Source organism: Pongo abelii, chromosome 12 (assembly GCF_028885655.2).
Source record: "Pongo abelii isolate AG06213 chromosome 12, NHGRI_mPonAbe1-v2.0_pri, whole genome shotgun sequence".
In the NCBI taxonomy this organism is placed as follows: domain Eukaryota; kingdom Metazoa; phylum Chordata; class Mammalia; order Primates; family Hominidae; genus Pongo; species Pongo abelii.
Genome location: NC_071997.2, coordinates 44,191,541 through 44,217,802, shown reverse-complemented (window position 1 = coordinate 44,217,802; position 26,262 = coordinate 44,191,541). Strand labels below are relative to the sequence as shown.

At 37.1% G+C, this 26,262-nt stretch overlaps 1 pseudogene; it reads right to left on the bottom strand.

Moving 5' to 3' along the window:
- The window catches only part of LOC129057531 (immunoglobulin kappa variable 2-29-like), an 85,323-nt pseudogene extending 59,061 nt beyond the window's left edge, over positions 1 to 26,262 (bottom strand).

The following is a 26,262-nucleotide window of genomic DNA, read 5'->3' as shown; positions in this document are numbered from 1 at the left end:
TATGCCATGCTACAGAGAAATCTTTAATTAAAGGAAGATTCAATCAATGGGGAAAACTTTATTGCTGTCTTATTTTAAGAAATTGCCACAATCTCCCCAACCATCAACAACCACCACCCTAATCAGCCAGTAGCCAACAGCATTGAGATAAAACTCTCAACCAGCAAAAAGATTACTCACTGAAGGCTCAGATGATTATTACCATTTTTTAGTAATGAAGTATTTTAAATTATGTACATTGTTTTTAAAACGTAATGCTATTGCACACGTAATAGACTACAGTATAGTATAAACATAATTTTATATATATGCAGAAACCCAAAAGTTTGTGTGATTCACTTTATTGTGGTATTTGCTTTATTGCAGTGGTCTGGAACCAAACCTACAGGTATGCCTATATATATATGCCTACATTTAAGACTTTATGAGATATATATAATCTGTTTAAGATAATCACACAAAAAGTTTCGTATTGATCAGTTAATGCAAATGTGACCAGAGGCTCACAGGAAAATAAACCAGTACTACCACTAGGACCAATGGTTCAATATTTGTTAATTCAGCATTTGTGACTTTACAGATTTCTATTGAAACATAATAAAATGTAACTGTATATAGAGATAAAATTATTTGTGCATAATGCATATTTTATTGTGTGACTTTGCCAAAGTTGTTTATTACTAGTAGATTGTATGTGTAGTGGTGGGGGACAAGTATTCCTTATCATTTAATATACATACATGATTATATTTTCTGTAATTAAAATAATTTTACTTCTTAAATATTGATGTATTTTATTTTTCATTTTTTTCTTGCTTGATTGCTTGACAAGAACATCCAGTGCAGTGTTGAATTGAGTAGCAAGAGTGAATATCCTTGCTTGTTTATAATAGTAGAAGGAAAGCATTCTTTCAACTTTAAGTATGATGTTAGCTGTAGGTTTTTCATATATATCCATTATAAGGCAAAGGAATTTTCCCTCTGTTACTAGTTTGTTGAGAGCTTTTGTCATAAAAGAGTTTGAACTTTATCAAATGGCTTTCTCCATTTATTGAGATGATTACAGTTTTTGTATTTACTCTATTTATGTGGCATATTACATTATTGATTTTCAGATGTTAATCTACCTTGCATTGTTTAATAAATCTCATTTTGATTATGGTGTATAATCATTTGTATATGCTACTGGATTCTATTTAATAATATCTTTTGAGAATTTTTTCACATGCATTAATAGGGGATATTGGTCTATGGTTTTCTTTTCTTGGAATGCTTTTGTTTGGCTTTGTTAGTGGAGTAATACTGGCTTCATAGAATGAGTTGGGAAGTATTCTTTTCTCTTCTGTTTACTGAAATAATTTATGGAAGATTGGTAATATTTATTTTTTAAATGCTTGATAGAATTCACCAGTGAAGCCATGTAGTCTCAGCTTTTCTTTTCTTTTTCTTTTTTTTTTTTTTGAGATGGAGTTTCACTCTGTCACCCAGGCTGGAGTGCAGTGGCACGATCTGGGCTCACTGCAACCTCTGCCTCCTGGGTTCATGCCATTCTCCTGCCTCAGCCTCCTGGTAGCTGGGACTACAGGTATCCACCACCACGCCTGGCTATTCTTTTGTATTTTTAGTAGAGACGGGGTTTCACCGTGTTAGCCAGGATGGTCTTGATTTCCTGACCTTGTGATCCACCCACCTCGACCTCCGAAGGTGCTGGGATTACAGGCGTGAGCCACCGTGCCCAGCCTCAGCTTTTCTTTATCGGAAATTTTTAAATTTCTTCACTTGTTATAGTTCTATTCATATTTTCTATTTGTTTTTGAATTAGTTTGGGGCTATCTCATCTAAATTGTTTAATTTAATAACTTAATATTGTTTATCATATTCTCTTACAATATTTTTAAAGTTTCTGTAAGGTAGGCAGTTATACCCCTTATTTCAACCCTGATTTTAATAATCTTGGCCTTCTCTTTTGCTCTTCAAGAGTCATAAAGGATTTTCAATTTTGCCAATCTTTCCAAAAACACAACTTTTGGTTTCAATGATTTTCTGTCTTTTACTTCATGGATTTATACTCAGTTTTTATTATTTTCTCCTGTCTGCTTGCTATGAATCTTGCTGGCTCCTCTTTTTCTAGTCTCTTAAGATAGAAACTATCCCACTGGTTTTTAGATATTCTTTCTTTCTTTACTAATACAGGTAATTACAGGCCAATATTTATTAAATTATTTATTTATTTCAAATCTTCTACTCTATAGAGGAAACCTTCACCACTGCCTCACTCAGGAAGTAACAGGAGAAACATGAGAAGCTGGGATGAAAACACCATTTTGAGGGATCTGTTTGTCTGATGCTGGTAAGAACATATTACCAGGGGAAGCTTCCTTATTTAATCCCCTTAGGACAGCGGCTGTTTGAGAGAAAGAGAATAAAAACAAACAAAACACTTAGGCAGTATGACAGCTTTAGTGGACAATCCTAGGTTGGCCCCATGATACAGAACCACTGTTGTTCATAAACTGTGTAATTCCCTCTTCTTGAGTCTGGGCAGAATTTGTGACTTCCTTCTAGCATACACAGTATTGCAAAGCTGAAAGTATTTTGCAGATGCAATCAGGGTCCCAAATTAGTTGGGTTTGAGTTAATCATAAGGGAGATTATTCTGAGTGGATCTGACTTCATTAGGTCAAACCCATTAAAAGAGGAACTGAGCTGTTTTTTTACCAAGAAATTCTCCTAGCTGGTTTGACTATTAGTAGCCCATGTGGCAGGAAACTTCAGATGTTCTCTAGGACCTTAGGGCGATCTCCATCCAACAGCCAGCAAAAAGCCAGTGAGGACCCTCAGCCTTACGGTTACTATGAAAATAATTCTGTCAACCACTTGAATGATCACGGAAGCAGACTCTGTAGGTCCCCAGTTGAGAATGCAGCCCGGTCAACACCTTGACTATAGCCTGTGAGACCTTGAAGAGAGGACCCAGATAAACTGTGCCCAGGCTCCCGACTCGTAGAAACTGCGTGTGAATTATAAATGTGTATTATTTTAAGCCACTAAGTGTGTAATAATTTGCATGGGCCAACAGCCAACTAATAATAAAATTTCATATGTAGTGAGATAGGGTTTCAAATTTAGAAACCAATGTAAATCTTATTAGACTGAATTGCTGCAAAAGCCTATTTTGCCAGAGTTTCTCTGCTTCCTTTGTGGAGGATGCAGAAGACAGGGGGAAGCCAAGGTAGGGATGGAGGGGCACAGGTTCTCTAATCTTTCCATGATCGTGGCTATGCACACCTGCATTTCTGGAGTCCATTTTACCTGTAGTGTTAAAGCAATTAGAAAAGCAACAAGAGAGAAGATGAGAGAAAACCTTGACAGTGGACATGGAAAAGATCATAGAAAAAGGACATGACCTGTAATCCCAGCACTTTGGGAGGCCGTGGCAGGTGGATCATGAGGTCAGGAGTTCGTGACCAGGCTGGCCAACATGGTGAACCACATCTCTACTAAAAATACAAAAATTAGCCGGGCATGGTGGCAAGCACCTGTAATCCCAGCTGCTTGAGGGACTGAGGCAGGAGAATCACTTGAACCTGGGAGGTGGAGGCTGAGGTGAGCCAAGATTGTACCATTGTCCTATAACCTGGGTGACAGAGTAAGACTCTGTTAAAAACAAAAAAAAAAAAAACAAAAAAAAAAAAGAAAGAAAAAGAAAATAAAAAGGACATGAACACTGCATGAGGAGTAAAGGACAAGTTATTAAATCTAGAGCTGAGAGTCTAACTTTTGGGAAAGTCACAGAGATAGAGACATCTAAATTAAATAAGCAGAGGTAATTACCTTACAATTCTTAGGTTTCTAAATAAATAGAAAAGGCTTTTTATGTGGGTTCAGCAAATAAAAGTGGAGAAAAGTCAAAATTCAGATGAGAAGGTCACCTGTATCTGAAAGATATAAAGCTAATAATTTTGACTATTCGGAGCATTTTTTAAAATGACTACAAAGTTTTCTTAAAGTTTAAAATTCTTCTGTTGGTAAGGGTCTTTGACATAAAAAATATACATTGAGGAGTAGAAAATTTCTGAGCGGTCCTGATACAATAAAGAAATTATTACATTATAAAGCTGGCTGTAACACACACATGCATGCACACACACACACACATCAATTTAAGGATTTTCTCTTTGATAGTTTGACCCTTTTGTTCAAATAAGCCTATGACAGCAGGCTGATGGACCTGCACAAAAAGCCACATCTGAGGGATTTTAGCCTCAGGGAGCAGCTGCCTAGGGAGGTTTTTGTTTAGACCTAAAGCACTGTGGGAGGAAAATTCTTACTCTGCATACAGTAATAATTTGCAGCATCATCAGCTTCCACAGGATTAATTGTGAGGGTGAAATCGGTCCCAGACCTACTGCCGCTGAACCTGGCTGGGACCCCAGTGTCTTTATTGGATGCTTGGTAAATCAGGAGTTTAGGAGGTTGTCCTGGTTTCTGCTGATACCAGTGAATTAAGTTAGTCATTCCTAAGACACTGACACTCTCACTGGCTCTGCAGGTGATGGTGGCCCTCTGTCCTGGAGACATGGCCAAGGAGGCTGGAGACTGGGTCAGCACAATGTCCGCATTGCAGCCTGAAATGATAAAGACAAATAAATTATATCAGATATACTGAGACTGTCCCCATGTAGGCCCATGCATTGGTGACACTTCTAATCACAGTCATATGCAACATCTTGAGTAACCAGAAAACTAAAGATAACTGGGGAACTTACAACCTACAATGAATGCCTTAAATCCAACAACCAAGAACCCAGAGACACAAAAAACCATGGTGGCCACATGAGTTTGCCCAGTGTTTCTCTATACCCCCTCACCTGGAGCCCAGAGCAGGAGGATCCACAGCAAAGGAGCCCTGGACCCCATCTCTGAGAGGTGAACTAAAGGCTGCTCCTCAGGGGCCCTGACAAGCTGCCTTTAAGGATGCTCTGAACAGCTTGGACTGTTGTCTAATGACCCAACATGCAAATCAGCTTAGAAAAGTTTGGGTTGGTGCTCAAAGGGGACACCTGCTCTTATTTCACCCAGTAGGAGTTGGGGCTAACAAAACATTTCCTAGGGTAGCTCGAGCATGTCCCAAGGGATTTGGTGACCATTTCTATCAGATCTTTGCTTGCCAGTCTACTTGAGATGCCATGTGGAGGAGTGTACTGGGGCTGCCCTACCATTTGGATATAAGTTATTTCAGAAATGCTTTTGATTTTTCAAAATTTGTATTTTATATCACTATCAATAATAATGCATTTTAAGTTGTTATCACTGTCAGAAAGAGAAAGCAAGTTGGGTGGATTTTATGAAACTGGTTCATATGGGAAGGGGAAGTTTGTTCCACTGAGTAAGTGGTATTTAAAACAAGTCTATAAGTGTTATCATGATCTGGAAAGGATGAGGGGGGTGAGCATGAAATCTTGATGAAGACTGGTAACCTAAACTAATCAAGGAACTTGCCTCAGTGTGGTTAAGGCAGGGTCTCTCCATCTGCTTAGTCCTGAAACGAATGCTGTATCCACCAGAGGCCTCAGAGGCAGAAGAGTCATTGTAGTGGATTCTACTCAGAGTGGAGAATAACCATCCCCCAACTCCCACTGGTTCCATCTGCCTTGCCACTGGAAGCTGAGGGCTAAGGAAGTCCATCTTCTCCTACAGCAAGATATGGTGTCCACACCAGTCAGCTGGCACTCTCACCCACCCGTAGGTGAAGGTTTTCCCCCAACAAAACCAGTCTAAAATGTCTGGAAGAAGGGATTGCATCTTCAAATGTGCAGACACCAACACAAGGCTACAAGGAACATGAAAAGCAGGGAACATGATGCCAACCATCACTTCTCTATGAGCTCCACTCCAGGACTCTATTCTGTTACTTGTGATGGAGTTCAGGGCCAGAGAGGTCCCTCTATACTGCTTCCAACTGTGCACTTGGGTTCCTGATTACTCAGTTATATTTTTCATTGATATTAACATGCATATTGGCTCTGCTTAACTAAGAGTTTTCTTTTATCACTCTGGGAATTGTTTTTATGCTTTTAAAATTTTATTTTATTTTATTTCAACTAAAATAAATAGTGGCTTCCCAAAGGATCTAGGTAGAACTAAAATAATGGTCTTTCTACACCTTAAATCTACATTTTTATAAACAGTTGAAAATAAACAGCTGAGAATTACAGCTACACCTTAGGGCAAAGGAGATGAAGAGTGGGAACTTAGATTAGTGCGGTGAGTTTGAGTGGAAAGTACTATATCCTCTTGTTTTTCCTAAATAATTAAATTCTGCTTACCTAGCTCTATTCCCCTAGAAGAAAGTAGGAATAATGGAATTTGAGTATTCCTTGAAAAAACAAAGAACATTTTCAAGAAATTTAAGAAGTTTTCAAACTTTAACCTTTCAGATGTCTAGTAGATATCTCTGGAAAACAGGGCAAGCATCAATTTGCGGATTGAGAAGAAAGATAAAATATTTCGGAGGAGCCAGTATGCCATGAGAAAAATCCCGAAAAACTCCACCTGAACCCTTGGCACTTTTGTGCCATGATTAGGGTTGGGACAATCCCTGAGCTTTGCCCCCTCCTACAACTCTGGGTGGAGGAGGACAGAAGCAGAGGTGGGAAGTAAAAGGCAGATGATTGGGGTGAAATTTGCATTTTTTATTAGGCCACCTAGATGACTGATCATTAAGAAGCCTCTAGAAAATAGAGACAAACTTGACCACTTTAAATTGTCCACTGTCCCATCCTCTGTCTTCTACTCTTTCTCCAGCAACCAAGTGATAAAAAGGCCCTACTACACACAACCTGCAAGGACACAGTCCTCAGACTCAGTTCTGGGGTGGAGGTAGGGAAGGTAATAATAAAATGCACCCACATGTGTTTGGAGCAATCAAGAAATATTGAACTATACCATATTTTGGCAAATAGAAGACTTGGGTAAAGCAACCCCATCAAGGATAAGTAATTTGAAATGAAATAATACTGAAAATTACAAATATACCGTGGGAGAGGGCTATATGACTGACAAAAATACATAGCAAGTAAATAATAAATTAGATAACTCTTCTGAAAATGATGTACTCTAGTAAAACAAAAGTATTTTCTGCAAATGATTGTAAATTTAGAAGACACACCAAAAAAAAGAAAAAACACTTAAATTTATTTTCAAGGATGAGATAGTTAGCAAGAAAATAATAGGTAAAATAAATGTGTCTGGCTACAGGTACAGGATTAAAAAAGTAAAGCAGAACTAGTAATTTTAACATAGACAGAAAAAATGTAATCAGGCAAAGAAATAAATGGAGTCAAAGACACATAAGGTAAGCTTAGTAAAGGGATAAAGTTCAGAAAAAAAGGCAAAAAAAGTTACAGATAATTATAGAAAGGACAGAAAACAGGCACCCAATATAAATGGATAATTGATGTGTTTTAATTATGGAATTTAATAAAATGGCATATGAAATAAAATGTAATAACATAATGACCAGAATGTCACTATGTTTAAGTGAAGATATGTTAAAACACCCCACCATAACATATATGTGAATTACATATTTATTAAATACATAAATATTAAAAGATAAATCTATAACAAAGAATTTATATGAATATATATGTGACTTGGTATTTAAAGAGACTATTTATAAGCCAGAAGAAAAAGGAATTCTAAAAGAAACAAAAAATAAATATAAAAAGAAAGCAACAGAAGCCTAACATAAAGTTTCTAAGTAGAAGTTTTAAATCAATGTCAAACACAAAATTATACACTGAAGAAAATCAATACACGTAAAAATAAAAGTAAACTATAACAATCAAAGACATCTCACAAAATGATAAAGACAGCAAATTTGAATTAGAAAAATAATCCATAAAATGAAAAATTAATAAATTAGACCTCATCTAAATTGAAGTTTTTGATCTGAAAAAAAATCTCTATTAAAGGGATGTAATAAATTGAAAGTGGACTTATGTAATTTAGCAAATTAACTCTTGAGCAATTATCTCAGAGAAATAAAACATTATTATACAGAAACTTGTACACAAATGTTCACAGAAGATTTATTTATAGTAGCTAAATCAAGGAAATTACCCAAATGTCTTTCAGTAAGTAAACAGTTAAACAAACTGGGGTAATCTATATTATAGAATACATTCAGAAATAAAAGCAATAAACTATTGATACATCCAACTTTGATGAGCCTCAAGGGTATTATGCTCAGTGAAATAAGCCAATCTCGAAATGGTACTTATTGCATGATGTCTTTTATGTGGTGTTTGCCAAGGGTTAAGGATGGGGTAGAGAAGGTGAGTGTGGCTATAAAAGGGTAACACCAGGAGTCGTGTGGTGATGATTTAGCTGAGTTTCTTGATTACAGTTGTAGTTATAGAAGGCCACATAAATGATTCATTCACATCGAGCTACACACACATAAACACAATCACATAAACAAAAATTGTGTGCGTGTGTAACTTGTGAAAACTGAATAAGTTCTATGGATGACACCAATGTTAATTTCCTGTCTTTGGTATTGTACTGTAGTTTGAAAGATGTCAACACTGGAGGAAGTTGAATGAAGATGTATGAGACTTCTGTATATTTCTTTGCAACTTCCTGTGAACCTATAACTATGTAAAAATAAAAAGTAAAAAAAACTTAAGCTTTATTACTTGAAAACCTTGAAAAAAATGAGTTGCCCTTTTTTTATCAAATGATTGGCAAAAAACTTAAAGCCTTATGCCTCCCTCTGCTGGTGGGAATGGAGGGGGATGGAAAAGCCATTACTTTGGTGGCTGCAATGTGGATTTCTACAAAGTTTCCTAAGTAATCTCTGCTCACTATTGGAGTGAAATTTAAAATATGTATACTTGTTGGCCCAAACTTACTACTAAGAAAATTGCCTATAGAACTAAAAACTCCGTGTTGTCTAAGGAAACATCTGAATGCCTATCAGTAAGAAATGGCTAAATATATTGTGCTATTTTCATATTATGAAAAATTATGCAATTTTTGAAAGAAAGAGTTAATTTCATACAATTGATCTGTTTATTATACAATATCAAGTGTAAAAGCAGAAATACAAAAATGTTTTATAACACATAATCCAGTGTTTGAGAACCTACAATAATAACCACAGAACTATAGCATACACAATATAGTAAATTTTTTTCACATATTAAATATGATTCATGTTTCTTGGGGTGACTATAGTTTTCTCACTAATAGAAGAACAGTAAGTTGATTAAACCAAAAATCATAACACAATTATATAGGAAGTCAGAGCACTCCGTTCTTAAGCTCTGCTCTAAGGAGAAACTATTTAACCAGCCTAATGTGCTACATACAGTTTTATTATTGTCTAACTGACTGGGGAAAGAGAAATACTCAACTCCATCCAGCTCTAACATCCTGCCCCACCTACATGGGTGGAGAAAGAGGCAAAGAGACCCTTGTGATGTTTACAGTCCACAGACATAAGCTCACTAAAGCACTGAACCCTAAGCATAGAAGTATAGAATGCTTCTCTCCCCCATACCTTACCCCCATATTATTAAAGGCCTATTTCTAGCACTTCCCTTCACCCAATATATTTTATCTGGCTATCAAGTAAAAATTATAAGGCATAATAAAAGGCAAAAAGACACGGTTTGAAGATACCAAGCAAGAGTCGGAACCAGACATGGCAGGGATGTTGTAATTTTTAATAAAGGAGCAATGTAAACTGAAAGATGAAGATCCCAAGAAAAAGCAAAAAAAGAGAAAATGCTAGAGATTAAAAAACAAAATGAAACAGAACACTGTAACAGAAAGGACTGGGTATGGCTGAGAAAAAAAAAAGTCTGATCTTGAGAGTATATCAATAGAAATCTCCAAAACTGAAGAGAAAAGAGAATAAAGACTGAAAACCAAAGGCCCAAGAACTGTGAGACATATACAAAAGGCGTTACATTGTTTAACTCTTTTTCTCTTTAGAAAAAAAAAAGAGTGCAGTTTGCTGCCAATATTCACGTAATTTTACATAAACACACTCATTGAAGCTGAAGCAAATCTGACTGATTTTCAATGTGAAATAAAATATAAAATCTGTTCTTGGAATTATTTCTAAACAGAACTTGTCTCTAATCCTAATATAACAGAAATGTATATGATAATCAGTATTTAATAATTTTTTTGTGGTAAATTTCAAAGCACAGAAAAACATAAAGTGGAATATCACATTCCACAAAAAAAATCACGTTTCTCTTCAGATTGTCTTGCTAGGCTCGTCTTTGTACAAGCAGCAAACTTTGCAGCGACCAGTTGGATTTCGTTTCCCTGACGTTGATGATATGCTCTTGGGGAAAGGTCTTCCATACAGGCGAAGAGGAATGACATCATCAGAGCAAGGATGACCTGGAAGACTTTGCTGCCCTGGCCTGTGATGCTTTAAGAGCATTTTTTCAATCAATGTCAGTCTGAAGTTTATATGGCTAATCATGTGCTCAGGATTGTCCTTCTTGAACAGGGCATAGAGGTTCATTCAGCACTGTAATGTTTAGAAGGTGATGAAAGAATTTCTTAGACCAAATCTTGTGCCTTTTGAAGAAGAGAGCATCAAATCAGCTGAGTCCACTGCCCCCATCTTCTCATTACAGTCCACAGTGGCATATGACTTCTTAGTTTTCTTTCCATTTCTGTTGTCTACTTCAATTACAGTATCATTGTGGAATGCTGACCACATTCTCACCTTCTTCTTTTTGAAGTAAACACCGTAGCTGAAAGTGCTGCCAGCAAGTATTCCTGGGCAAAAGGTAAATGGGTTAATGGACATGAAGAAAAAGGAGGAGGACGGGGTGGAGGGCTGGTAAACAAAACCATATTGAATGAAAATTTTTCTAAATTAATGTCAGATATCGAACCACAGATCCAGGAAGATCAGGAAAAACCAAGCAGTATAAATGCCAAAATAAGCAAATAAGCAAAACAAACAAACAAAAACAAAAAACACTTGAGCATATAATTTTTAAACTATAGGAAGTCAAAAACAAAGAAAAAGTATTGAAAGCAGAGAGAGAGAGAGAGCATGAACATAAGAGAAACAAACGTTTCATGTAGAGGAGCAAATATAAATATTGCATCCAACTTCTGTGAAACAGGAAGCATTCTTCACTTCAATGCAAGCAAGAGGAGAGTAGAGTGAAGTATGTCGTGTTGAGAGAAGAAAATCACCAACTTAGGATTCTGTTTTCTACGAAATCATCCTTCAAAAGGAAATGATAAATGATGGCTTTCTCAGACAAACAAAAATTCAGAAAAATTTGTTGCCGTAAACATGCTTTGTAATAAATAGAAAAAGAAAAGTTCTTTTGAGAGAAGGAATATAGTATAGGTCAGAAATTTGAATTTACATAAAAGAAGAGCATCAAGAAGAAATAAGTGAGGGAAAAATTAAGGAACATATTTTCCTTATTCTTAACTGATATAATTTTTTTCAAAATAATAGTAATGTGATTATTATGCATGCTGATGTGTACATTTACATATATAAATACACACATATACACATATATGCATACTTATTTATACTTACATATAAGTGAAATGAATGACAATAATGCAACAAATGGAAAAAATTAGGAATACTTTGTTATTATCAGGTACTCACATGACCTATGAAATGGTATAGGAGTATTTGAAAGTAGGTTTGGATTAGTTGTAAATGTATATTGAAAACTTCAGAGCAATACTAAAAGTGGTTAGAAAATCTAATATGCTAATAAAGGAGAGAAAATAGAAGTGCATAAGATGCTAAATTAAAACCATAAAAAAGCAGAAACAAGTAGAAGATAAACATAGAAAAAAAAACACCAAAGGACAATAAATAGAAAACAGTGAAAATGTGGTAGACATTAATCCAAGGCGTTGATAATTAGTTGGAGCATCAAGTGTCTAAATGTACAAATTAAAAGATATGTTATTAGAGTGTATCAAAAAGGAAGATTCAACTATGGTGTCTATAAGAAACCTAATTAAAATATTAAAGCACATATAGATTGAAAAGTATATGAATGGAGAAAGATATACCATGCTAATATTAATCAAAAGAAAGCACAAGTAGCTATATTAATTTCAGAAAAGAAGATCTCAAAGCAAGGAAATTTATCATGGACAGAAAGAGCATTACAAACGAAAAAGGGGCCAATTCTTCAAGAAGACAAAGCAATGCTTAACATAAGTGAGCTTAACAGCAGACTGTCAAAATAAATGTGGCAAAAACTGGTAGAACTACAAGAGGGTACAGCTGAGTCCACGATTACAGTTAAAGACTTTAACACTTTACTATCAGAAATGGATAGATCCAGCAGGCCAAAAACCCATAAAAACAGTCAAACTGAATAACACTATCAATGAACTATGTATAATTGCCATGTGCACACTATTTTGTCCAAATACATATTTTTTCAAGATCACATGGAATATTCTGTGTGATAAACTTAATTCTGGGTCATAAAACACACAGTAACATATTTAAAAAAATAGAAATCATTCAGTGCCTTCTCTCAAACCACAATGGGATTAAAATATAAATCAATACCAAAATGTAGAAAATACCCAAATATGTGGAGATTAAACAGCACACTTCCAAATAACAAAAGAGTCAAAGAAGAAATCTCAGGAGAAATTTAAGAAGATTTTGAACGAAATGGAAATAGAAACATGACTCATCAATATTTGTGGAATACAGCAAAGAGGTGCTGAGAGAGAAATTTATATTATCAAATGCATAAATTAGAAAGAAGAAAAATCTAAAATCAATAATCTAAGCTTTCACTGTATGAAAGTAGAAAAAGAAGATCAAATTAAATCTAAATTAAGCAGAAGAAAGGAAATAAATATTAGAGCAGATATCAAAAAAATTGAAAACAGGAAGTCAATAGAAAAAAAACATTGAAAGCTAATACTATAAAAATACAGATAACATTGATAAGCCTCAAACCAAGCTAAGGAAACACAGAAAGCACACACATTACTAATAGCAGAACTGAAAGAGGGGACATCACTACAGATCCTATGAAGCTTAAAAGGATATTATAGGAATATTATAAACAATGCTATGACCTAAGCTTGATAACTGTGATGAAATGGACAAAGTCCTTGAAAGAAGCAATCTACCAAAACTAACTGAAAGAAATAGACAGTATAAACTGCCCTACATATATTTTATATATTTAATAAACTGAATAAATAACTAGCAACCTTTTTAAAAATAAAACACCAGATTCAGATGGATTCAATGGTGAATTCTACCAAATATTTGAGGAATAAATTATTCAAATTCTCAATCTATTTCACAAGATAGAAGCAAAGGGCATACTTCCTAAGTCATTCTGTGAGGGAAATACTAGTCTACTAACAGAAACAGGCAAAGACATTACAAGAAAATAGAACTACAAATATTTCTCATGAACACAGATGCAAAAATCCTCCAAAAAGTATTAGCAAATAGACTACAACAATGTATAAAAAACACTATACAGTATAGTATGCCAAGTTGGATTTATGCTAGGTGTGAAAGGCTCATTCAGTAGTCAAAAATTAATTGATTTAATCCAATGTCAATTCTTGTGCATCCAACACAAGTGAGCATCCAGAGAATGGGATATTATTTATTGCCTAAATAAACAAGCTATCAAACCATGAAAGAACACGGAGGAAATGTAAATGCATATTACTAAGTGAAAAAGTCAATCTGAAAAGACTGCGTATTATATTATTTCAACTAGATGATGTTCTGTAAAAGACAAAACCATAGAGGCAGTGAAAGGATCAGTGGTAGTTAGGGATTTGGGAGGGTGGGGGATGAATGGGGGAGGTGAACAGAGAATTTTTAGGGCAGTGAAACTGTTATGTCTGATACTACAAAAATGGATATTTCCTATTATACGTTTTTCAAAACCTGTAATATGTATGACATGATAAGTGAACCCTAATGTAAACTAAGAAGCCCTAATCTAAACTCTGGGTGATAATGTTGTGTCAATGTAGATTCACTATGGTGGGGGATGTTGATAACTGGGGAGGCTTTGCCTGTGTCAGAGAAAGATACAAGAATCTGCACCTTCTTCTCAATTTTGCTGTGAACCCAAAACTGCTCTAAAAATGAGCTCTTTAAAAACATAACTTCTTAGAAAATAATTAGTTATTTCCACTACCTAATATAGCAACTTGAATTGTGGGAAAACGAGTAACAGTGAAAGATTTGTCATATTTTCTTTTATTACAAATCAATTATTAAAAATATTATTCTTACAAAATAATCTTTTTTGAATTTCAGAGTATTACTATTACCAGTAAAAATTAATGATAAACCTTTAAAAGGTCTGCCTTGTAATTGGTTATTTTGTCTCAAAAATCTGTTGCCCTTAAGTATCCAGAACATGTAAACTTTTGTAAGAATTCTTCTTTCATCAGAAAAAGGCTTTGAAATTTTCTTATACTATCAATAGGCTGGGAGTATACTATTCTTAATTCTAAATGGGAACCTCCCCTTTCTGTATGTTAACATACCGTGCCAAAACGTTGATAACAGCAGCTAAAGTGGATCACTCCACACTGGACAAAGATAAGAATTGATAAAGTTTGTAAGAACAGCCTACGTTTAGATCCAGGTGGGAAGCAGGCCACTGTGTGTCTCCAATCTTGGTCACGTTCAACTGCATGAGGACAGACTTACATAGGTCAGTTTCCTTGTAGTTCAACTTTCTTGCCAAATCCTGTTTGGGGGTCCATAAGTGTAAAAGCACATGTAATATATATACATATATTATATATATGTGTGTGTGTGTAATAATATATATATTACGTGTATACATTTATATATACATGTAGTATATATACTATATATATTACATGTATACATGTATATATACATGTAATATATATATGTTATATATATTCTCTCTCTCTCTCTCTCTCTCTCTCTCTATATATATATATATATATATATATATACATATATGACTTGGGAAAGAAGAGTCTTGGAAGTGGAATTGTTTGTGTCCATTAACCTGGATTCAGTGTTCGTAGGGTGGAGTTTGACCCTATTTGTAGGGGATTTGGGGGCTTATCAAGGAAAAAGAGGTGACCACAGAGTAGCAGTAGCACACACATTTATTGGGTGAAACTCTGAGGGGCTCACAGGGACAAGTCCTTCACAGCAGGAGTCTTTGCAGAGGTGAAGGTGCCAGGTTGCTATTCAGAAAGGAAGGGAAACAAGAAAACACCTGAGGAAAGGGACACTGGAGAAAGGGGCTTATGTGTCTAGGTGATGTCACACAGCAGCTTGATGGGGAGCCTCTGGGTTAGAAAGCTCAAGAAGACAGTTGCAGTTTGGGGGTTTTATTGCCTGAATCTTACTTTATTTATTGGCAGCAGGTGAGGTTTCCTGGCATATGCAAAGCAAGCAGTGTCTAAATGGCAAAAAATAATAATAATAATAAAATTTGAGGGCTATTTTTGAAATAATTGGTTGTGTAAAATTTGAATTTGATGATAGTAGTTTAAAAATAAACCTGCAGTTTAGCAATACACAACTTTGAGGGCAGTAAACAGAGCTTTGATTCATTTATATAACACTGTTGCACATCCTGTAATGTTTGTTCTGTTGATTTTATCAACCCAAACTGTCCGAACCCATAATGCTTTGCACTAGAATACATACCCAGATGTGTGTTTCCTTCCCATACCCAAATGGAGGTTCCTTATGACATTGATTGTGGTGATGGATTCATGGGTGTGTACTAATCTTCAGACTCATGAAATTGTGTACATTAAATATGTACAATTTTTTGGTATGTCAGTTATCTCAATAAAGTGGTTTCAAAAATCTCAACTAGCAGAGGGATATTCCCCAAATGCAGATTGTCTAGAGTGGATTCCTGGCTTCAAGGCACTTGTAATGAAAGCTGGTTGTCTTTTCTAAATAACTATAAATTGTCACCCAGAAGAAGTAAAATTCATGGCTAACCATTCTGTTTTACAGGTTCAGAGAAGGCTTTGTGGACGTGTTTATCCTCCGAATTTATATATTCTCTCTAAACACTGGGAGACATTAGTATGTTTACATGTCTGACTTCTCCGGGTTGTCAAGATCCCATTTTTGATCTACCTAATACGAATTTGTATCCAAATGTTTAAATTCTTTTTCTTTCATTTTACTTGAAGTAAATACTAAAAAATCCTACAGAGGTACTCTACCCAACCATAAAAATGAGTGTGAGAATCATGTGTTGGAGATGAAGGCTTTTTATCTGTAAATGCTAAACTTTCTGCTGAGCCCAGCTCATCCACGGACTAACTGGATAAAGTGAGACAATAATTCCATTGCCTACCTGAGCATTCCCCACTTTTAAAAGTTTTTAACTGCCTCTAACATCTCTGCTCTAGGCTCATTCTTGAAGACAAGGTCCTCTATCTTGAAAAGAAGTTTTTCTTAAAAGCCAGAGCTTGTTTAACAATTTTCAGTTTTTTTAATATGAGATTTGTCTATTCCACCTTGTAAGAAAATTTGATTTGCCAGACAAATGAAAAGTGGAAAATTCAAGAAGGGTTTAGAGATAGAATCAAGGACAATAGCATTTTAAACTGTGGTTACATCTGTCTTTGAAATAAGAATTTGTATAAATATACAGAAATGACAAGGTAAATAATTTTTTTGTATTTTTAATTTAGATAAGATAGTTTACTTGCAGAAAAATGGAGACTATGAACCTAGAATTCTCAAATTCAATGTTTTTTCTTCCAGTTTAAATAATTTCAAGAATCTATAAAATACTTACATAAACTTTAAATAAAGAAATTTTAAGAGCTTCAGAAAAAATCAAGGACCAAATTAAATCCCTTACACTAGTTTCTGAAATCAACCAAAATTGTTTTTTTTTTTTTTTTTTTTTTTTTCAGGTGTTAACATGAAGGGCCCCTTGGAGGCTCCTCTGGTTCAAGCTCTTTTTTTATTTTTATTTTTTACATCAGAAATCAAGGCCCACAGAAGCTAAGAAGTTGTCTTAAATGGTCAGCTTCGCTGCTCTAATTCCTGAGCAGTATTCTCTCTTTGCACTTTTATAAACTACAACTCTGGCAATCCAGACTGGTTTAACCCTCTTTGACAGTGGCAGAAAATATTTTTCATGATTTCAACTAAAACTATCATCCTCCAAATTAAACATAGGCAACATCTACTGCCTAAGAACCTTACTACCAAACTCATATCTCTCTAGAGTCCACCCAGTGCAAAGCTGTCTTAATTCCAAATGACAATTAATATGCTCTTATTTTATCTCTTGGTCTCTTGACGAGTAAATGGGGTTCTTTTCTTTTTTTTTTTTTTTTTTTTCAACCTTAACATTTTTTTTTATTATTATTATTATTATTATTATACTTTAGGTTTTATGGTACATGTGCCCAATGTGCAGGTAAGTTACATATGTATACATGTGCCATGCTGGTGCACTGCACCCACCAACTCGTCATCTAGCATTAGGTATATCTCCCAATGTTATCCCTCCCCCCTCCCCCCAACCCACAACAGTCCCTGAAGTGTGATGTTCCCCTTCCTGTGTCCATGTGTTCTCATTGTTCAATTCCCACCTATGAGTGAGAATATGCGGTGTTTGGTTTTTTGTTCTTGCGATAGTTTACTGAGAATGATGATTTCCAATTTCATCCATGTCCCTACAAAGGACATGAACTCATCATTTCTTATGGCTGCATAGTATTCCATGGTGTAGATGTGCCACATTTTCTTAATCCAGTCTATCATTGTTGGACATTTGGGTTGGTTCCAAGTCTTTGCTATTGTGAATAATGCGGCAATAAATATACGTGTGCATGTGTCTTTATAGCAGCATGATTTATAGTCCTTTGGGTATATACCCAGTAATGGGATGGCTGGGTCGAATGGAATTTCTAGTTCTAGATCCCTGAGGAATCGCCACACTGACTTCCACAAGGGTTGAACTAGTTTACAGTCCCACCAACAGTGTAAAAGTGTTCCTATTTCTCCACATCCTCTCCAGCACCTGTTGTTTCCTGACTTTTTAATGATCGCCATTCTAACTGGTGTGAGATGGTATCTCATTGTGGTTTTGATTTGCATTTCTCTGATGGCCAGTGATGGTGAGCATTTTTTCATGTGTCTTTTGGCTGCATAAATGTCTTCTTTTGAGAAGTGTCTGTTCATGTCCTTCGCCCACTTTTTGATGGGGTTGTTTGTTTTTTTCTTGTAAATTTGTTGGAGTTCATTGTAGATTCTGGATATTAGCCCTTTGTCAGATGAGTAGGTTGCGAAAATTTTCTCCCATTTTGTAGGCTGCCTGTTCACTCTGATGGTAGTTTCCTTTGCTGTGCAGAAGCTCTTTAGTTTAATTAGATCCCATTTGTCAATTTTGGCTTTTGTTGCCATTGCTTTTGGTGTTTTAGACATGAAGTCCTTGCCCATGCCTATGTCCTGAATGGTATTGCCTAGGTTTTCTTCTAGGGTTTTTATGGTTTTAGGTCTAACATTTAAGTCTTTAATCCATCTTGAATTGATTTTTGTATAAGGTGTAAGGAAGGGATCCAGTTTCAGCTTTCTACATATGGCTAGCCAGTTTTCCCAGCACCATTTATTAAATAGGGAATCCTTTCCCCATTTCTTGTTTTTCTCAGGTTTGTCAAAGATCAGATGGTTGTAGATATGTGGCATTATTTCTGACGGCTCTGTTCTGTTCCATTGATCTATATCTCTGTTTTGGTACCAGTACCATGCTGTTTTGGTTACTGTAGCCTTGTAGTATAGTTTGAAGTCAGGTAGCGTGATGCCTCCAGCTTTGTTCTTTTGGCTTAGGATTGACTTGGCGATGCGGGCTCTTTTTTGGTTCCATATGAACTTTAAAGTAGTTTTTTCCAATTCTGTGAAGAAAGTCATTGGTAGCTTGATGGGGATGGCATTGAATCTGTAAATTACCTTGGGAAGGATGGCCATTTTCATGATATTGATTCTTCCTACCCATGAGCATGGAATGTTCTTCCATTTGTTTGTATCCTCTTTTATTTCCTTGAGCAGTGGTTTGTAGTTCTCCTTGAAGAGGTCTTTCACATCCCTTGTAAGTTTGATTCCTAGGTATTTTATTCTCTTTGAAGCAATTGTGAATGGGAGTTCACTCATGATTTGGCTCTCTGTTTGTCTGTTATTGCTGTATAAGAATGCTTGTGATTTTTGCACATTGATTTTGTATCCTGAGACTTTGCTGAAGTTGCTTATCAGCTTAAGGAGATTTTGGGCTGAGACAATGGGGTTTTCTAGATATACTATCATGTCATCTGCAAACAGGGACAATTTGACTTCCTCTTTTCCTAATTGAATACCCTTGATTTCCTTCTCCTGCCTAATTGCCCTGGCCAGAACTTCCAACACTATGTTGAATAGAAGTGGCGAGAGAGGGCATCCCTGTCTTGTGCCAGTTTTCAAAGGGAATGCTTCCAGTTTTTGCCCATTCAGTATGATATTGGCTGTGGGTTTGTCATAAATAGCTCTTATTATTTTGAGATACGTCCCATCAATTCCTAATTTATTGAGAGTTTTTAGCATGAAGGGTTGTTGAATTTTGTCAAAGGCCTTTTCTGCATCTATTGAGATAATCATGTGGTTTTTGTCTTTGGTTCTGTTTATATGCTGGATTACATTTATTGATTTGCGTATATTGAACCAGCCTTGCATCCCAGGGATGAAGCCCACTTGATCATGGTGGATAAGCTTTTTGATGTGCTGCTGGATTCTGTTTGCCAGTATTTTATTGAGGATTTTTGCATCAATGTTCATCAAGGATATTGGTCTAAAATTCTCTTTTTTTGTTGTGTCTCTGCCAGGCTTTGGTATCAGGATGATGCTGGCCTCATAAAATGAGTTAGGGAGGATTCCCTCTTTTTCTATTGATTGGAATAGTTTCAGAAGGAATGGTACCAGCTCCTCCTTGTACCTCTGGTAGAATTCGGCTGTGAACCCATCTGGTCCTGGACTTTTTTTGGTTGGTAAGCTATTGATTATTGCCATAATTTCAGCTCCTGTTATTGGTCTATTCAGAGATTGAACTTCTTCTTGGTTTAGTCTTGGGAGGGTGTATGTGTTGAGGAATTTATCCATTTCTTCTAGATTTTCTAGTTTATTTGCATAGAGGTGTTTGTAATATTCTCTGACGGTAGTTTGTATTTCTGTGGGATCGGTGGTGATATCCCCTTTATCATTTTTTATTGCATCTATTTGATTCTTCTCTCTTTTTTTCTTTATTAATCTTGCTAGCGGTCTATCAATTTTGTTGATCCTTTCAAAAAACCAGCTCCTGGATTCATTTATTTTTTGAAGGGTTTTTTGTGTCTCTATTTCCTTCAGTTCTGCTCTGATTTTAGTTATTTCTTGCCTTCTGCTAGCTTTTGAATGTGTTTGCTCTTGCTTTTCTAGTTCTTTTAATTGTGATGTTAGGGTGTCAATTTTGGATCTTTCCTGCTTTCTCTTGTGGGCATTTAGTGCTATAAATTTCCCTCTACACACTGCTTTGAATGCATCCCAGAGATTCTGGTATGTTGTGTCTTGGTTCTCGTTGGTTTCAAAGAACATCTTTATTTCTGCCTTCATTTCGTTATGTACCCAGTAGTCATTCAGGAGCAGGTTGTTCAGTTTCCACGTAGTTGAGCGGTTTTGAGTGAGATTCTTAATCCTGAGTTCTAGCTTGATTGCACTGTGATCTGAGAGACAGTTTGTTACAATTTCTGTTCTTTTACATTTATTGAGGAGAGCTTTACTTCCAAGGATATGGTCAATTTTGGAATAGGTGTGGTGTGGTGCTGAAAAAAATGTATATTCTGTTGATTTGGGGTGGAGAGTTCTGTAGATGTCTATTAGGTCCGCTTGGTGCAGAGCTGAGTTCAATTCCTGGGTATCCTTGTTGACTTTCTGTCTCGTTGATCTGTCTAATGTTGACAGTGGGGTGTTAAAGTCTCCCATTATTAATGTGTGGGAGTCTAAGTCTCTTTGTAGGTCACTCAGGACTTGCTTTATGAATCTGGGTGCTCCTGTATTGGGTGCATATATATTTAGGATAGTTAGCTCTTCTTGTTGAATTAATCCCTTTACCATTATGTAATGGCCTTCTTTGTCTCTTTTGATCTTTGTTGGTTTAAAGTCTGTTTTATCAGAGACTAGGATTGCAACCCCTGCCTTTTTTTGTTTTCCATTTGCTTGGTAGATCTTCCTCCATCCTTTTATTTTGAGCCTATGTGTGTCTCTGCACGTGAGTTGGGTTTCCTGAATACAGCACACTGATGGGTCTTGAGTCTTTATCCAATTTGCCAGTCTGTGTCTTTTAATTGGAGCATTTAGTCCATTTACATTTAAAGTTAATATTGTTATGTGTGAATTTGATCCTGTCATTATGATGTTAGCTGGATATTTTGCTCGTTAGTTGATGCAGTCTCTTCCTAGTCTCAATGGTCTTTACATTTCGGTATGATTTTGCAGTGGCTGGTACCGGTTGTGCCTTTCCATGTTTAGCGCTTCCTTCAAGAGCTCTTTTAGGGCAGGCCTGGTGGTGACAAAATCTCTCAGCATTTGCTTGTCTGTAAAGTATTTTATTTCTCCTTCACTTATGAAGCTTAGTTTGGCAGGATATGAAATTCTGGGTTGAAAATTCTTTTCTTTAAGAATGTTGAATATTGGCCCCCACTCTCTTCTGGCTTGTAGGGTTTCTGCCGAGAGATCCGCTGTTAGTCTGATGGGCTTCCCTTTGATGGTAACCCGACCTTTCTCTCTGGCTGCCCTTAACATTTTTTCCTTCATTTCAACTTTGGTGAATCTGACAATTATGTGTCTTGGAGTTGCTCTTCTCGAAGAGTATCTTTGTGGCATTCTCTGTATTTCCTGAATCTGAATGTTGGCCTGCCTTGCTAGATTGGGGAAGTTCTCCTGGATAATACCCTGCAGAGTGTTTTCCAACTTGTTTCCATTCTCCCCATCACTTTCAGGTACACCAATCAGACGTAGATTTGGTCTTTTCACATAGTCCCACATTTCTTGGAGGCTTTGCTCGTTTCTTTTTATTCTTTTTTCTCTAAACTTCCCTTCTCGCTTCATTTCATTCATTTCATCTTCCAGGGCTGATACCCTTTCTTCCATTTGATCGCATCGGCTCCTGAGGCTTCTGCATTCTTCACGTAGTTCTCGAGCCTTGGTTTTCAGCTCCATCAGCTCCTTTAAGCACTTCTCTGTATTGGTTATTCTAGTTATACATTCTTCTAAATTTTTTTCAAAGTTTTCAACTTCTTTGCCTTTGGATTGAATATCCTCCCGTAGCTCGGAGTAATTTGATCGTCTGAAGCCTTCTTCTCTCAGCTCGTCAAAGTCATTCTCCGTCCAGCTTTGTTCCGTTGCTGGTGAGGAACTGCGTTCCTTTGGAGGAGGAGAGGTACTCTGGTTTTTAGAGTTTCCAGTTTTTCTGCTCTGTTTTTTCCCCATCTTTGTGGTTTTATCTACTTTTGGTCTTTGATGATGGTGATGTACAGATGGGTTTTTGGTGTGGATGTCCTTTCTGTTAGTTTTCCTTCTAACAGACAGAACTCTCAGCTGCAGGTCTGTTGGAGTACCTGGCCGGCTGTGTGAGGTGTCAGTCTGCCCCTGCTGGGGGGTGCCTCCCAGTTAGGCTGCTCGGGGGTCAGGGGTCAGGGACCCACTTGAGGAGGCAGTCAGCCCGTTCTCAGATCTCCAGCTGCATGCTGGGAGAACCACTGCTCTCCTCACAGCTGTCAGACAGGGACATTTAAGTCTGCAGAGGTTACTGCTGTCTTTTTGTTTGTCTGTGCCCTGCCCCCAGAGGTGGAGCCTACAGAGGCAGGCAGGCCTCCTTGAGCTGTGGTGGGCTCCACCCAGTTGAAGCTTCCAGGCTGCTTTGTTTACCTAAGCGAGCCTGGGCAATGGCGGGCGCCCCTCCCCCAGCCTCGCTGCCGACTTGCTGTTTGATCTCAGACTGCTGTGCTAGCAATCAGCGAGACTCCGTGGGCATAGGACCCTCTGAGCCAGGTGCGGGCTATACTCTCCTGGGGCACCGTTTCCTAAGCCCGTCGGAAAAGCACAGTATTCGGGTGGGAGTGGCCTGATTTTCCAGGTGCCGTCTGTCACCCCTGGAAGGGGAACTCCCTGACCCCTTGCGCTTCCCGAGTGAGGCAATGCCTCGCCCCTGCTTCGGCTGGCGCACGGTGCGCTCACCCACTGACCTGCGCCCACTGTCTGGCACTCCCTAGTGAGATGAACACGGTACCTCAGATGGAAATGCAGAAATCACCCGTCTTCTGCGCCGCTCGCGCTGGGAGCTGTAGACCGGAGCTGTTCCTATTCGGCCATCTTGGCTCCTCCCCCAAAATTGTTTTTTAACTACTGTGTTTTATTTCCAATGAACAACAATCAAAAACATTAGATAAAGTAAGATGCAATAGGTGAATGAATTGTTTGGTGGTCACTCTTAGTTATAATGAGATGATAATGAGACAATATCTTCATCAGAAAGTGGAAATGGTGACTTTCTGCCTTAAGGGAGCAGGGGACTCACAGTTGTAAACTTCCCCTCCGTCTTGATCTTTTGTGTGCAGGAGCCGAGGGTAACCCACTGTTTCAGTGGTCTTTGAGCAGCAACAGTCCTCATCTTTCTGTAATTCTAGAAATGTTCATACTGGGCTCTTCTAAAACGCTTTTTATGCCAAATAGAAAAATAAGGATCAGTAATAAAATAAAAAGAAATAAAATAACTTATGAACTCCTGGAAGTAGTTGTGGGATAAAATTATAAAGTTTAACAAAAAACTAGAGCCTACAACAACTTACTAAAAACTAATTTAGTCAAATTTTACTCTTATTTTATATTCTTGCCCTCATAAATTAGGAATTTTCTCAACCCAGAGAATGATTGCCTTTCTTATATTCTGGAATCCTAACAGCCATAGGTGAAATTTGAAACTATGAGAATTTATGCTAACCAGTTATCCTAGGAAATCTGGTTACACAAAAATTAACTATTTAGAGTAAAATAAAAGGAAAAATTTGTTGATCCCATGGAAATAATTAACTGAATATTTGCTGATCAATAAAGCTAATCCTAAGTATGCCCCTAAATAACAGCGACATCGTTGTTTCTGGATTAATGCTAAGTGTTCAAGATTCATTAAAAGTAATTTGCCTTGGATTCAGACTCATAGTATTGGTCATAACTGTAATTCAACTACCACCAGAACCTGTAGAAGACAACAACAAAAAAGAAGAGATAATGAGAAATATGTTACGAAATGTATCCCAATGTTAACATTTATGAAGGAGAGGGAGGTGTTTTATGAATATCTATTCTCATAGCACTGATATCTTCAATTTGATAAGCAAATACAAATCTTTAAACCAGAATTTGGAACAGGGTAAATATAGCTCTCATGAATTTGACTTGACTGCATCCTGGGGTTGTATTGACATAAGGACTAGATGGAGGTACATACAGCAGAAGTAATGAAAATTATACTGTCAAATTTTAGATCCTCCTAACTAAAGCACTAGCTCAGAGACTGTATAAAGGTGAAAAAAAAAGTTATGTGAAAATGCCCTGGAACTGTTTCTGGGCTGCCTAGTAACATCCTGGCTGTGGTTGGATGGCTGATTTACCCCAGCTGGAAGTATCAGTACTGTACAGCTGAAATTTGCGGGCACTCCCCTCTGCATTTGTCACCAAATGGCTTATACTTTTATTTTCAAAATCCACTCATGATTCTAAGAACTCTCCTTTTCTTTCACAAAAGGCAGTTGAGGCAAATCAAAGACTTTTGGGATACAATCTTATATCTGCTATGAATTGACAAAGTCTACTTAGATTTTTGCAAACTAAATATTTTCACTATTTGCTGTGAGGCACACTCCCCCTGAGTATAGCTTGTGATTACATGCAATCACAGGCATGTAAGTGGAGGTTTGGTATAACCAGTAATGGAGAGGTAGGAAGTTAGAAAGTGGGAAAATACCAATTTCTGATTATTACCAAATATTATCGCGTTAAAAATATAACAAAACCTGCTAATCCTAACATATACCCAACCTTTGTAGCCATGAGTATGCCTCAATTTTCTTGCTGTTATGCTGACTAAATCTCATTGGCAAATGCAGGAAACACAGGGAGGATCAGAATGCACTTTCCAGGTAGCTCTCTCTTCTGTCACGTCTAGTTGCTCAGAGAGCACTTTGATCACCTTCATTCTTCTGCTTGAGCCATGTGAAGTAAGGCTGTTAGAGTGACGGGGCCAGAACAGTCTGGATCTTCCTGCAAATTATTCCCTCCAGTCATCTAACATCTACCTGTGAAGCCAACTCAGAATCTGCCATGCAGGCAGTCCCCGTGCAAACACCTGTGGACAGCTGGGCCATCCCAAGTAGGGAGGTTTGTGTTCAGGGTTTTACCACTGTTTGAGGACCTTGAAGACCCTGTTCACAGCAATAAACCCCAACATCCTCAGCCTCCACTTTGCTGAATTTAAGTGTGAAACCTGTCCCTGACCTGCTGCCACTGAACCTGTTTGGGACTCCATAGAATTTGTTAGAAATTGTGTAGATAAGACGCTGTGGAGACTGGCCTGGCTTCTGCAGGTACCAATACAAATAGGTGTTTCCATCACTATGCAGGAGGCTCTAACTAGACCTGCAGGAGACGGAAGCCGGCTCTCCAGGAGGGACAGGCAGGGAGAGCAGATGCTGGGTCATCACAATATCCCCACTGGATCCTAAAATAATAACAGTGAGAAGTACAAGGTTACATATAAACAATGTGAGACATTTTTATAATTTAGTTTTATTGTATACATTAGGCTACTTTTTTGTGTTTGATTAGATTCATACACTACATTTATCCAATATCCAAAAATAATCCAATAATTAAAGGCACAAAGTGGCCTCTTTCTTTTTGAAGTTCTCAACAGTAAAGTTCTTTTTTCCTTGTGGCTCGTTCTTAGTTCTTACAGGTCTAAATATTAAATTCCCTTTGCTGGAGGACAAGAAATCTGCATCTGACGTGTAGACAGAACAACAAATGGGAGGCTGCAGATTCCCCAGAGCTCACCCTCCAGTCCCATTCTCCTCTCTTCTGTCCTTACCAGGGACCCAGAGCATCAGCAGCCCCAGGAGCTGAGCAGGGAGCCTCAT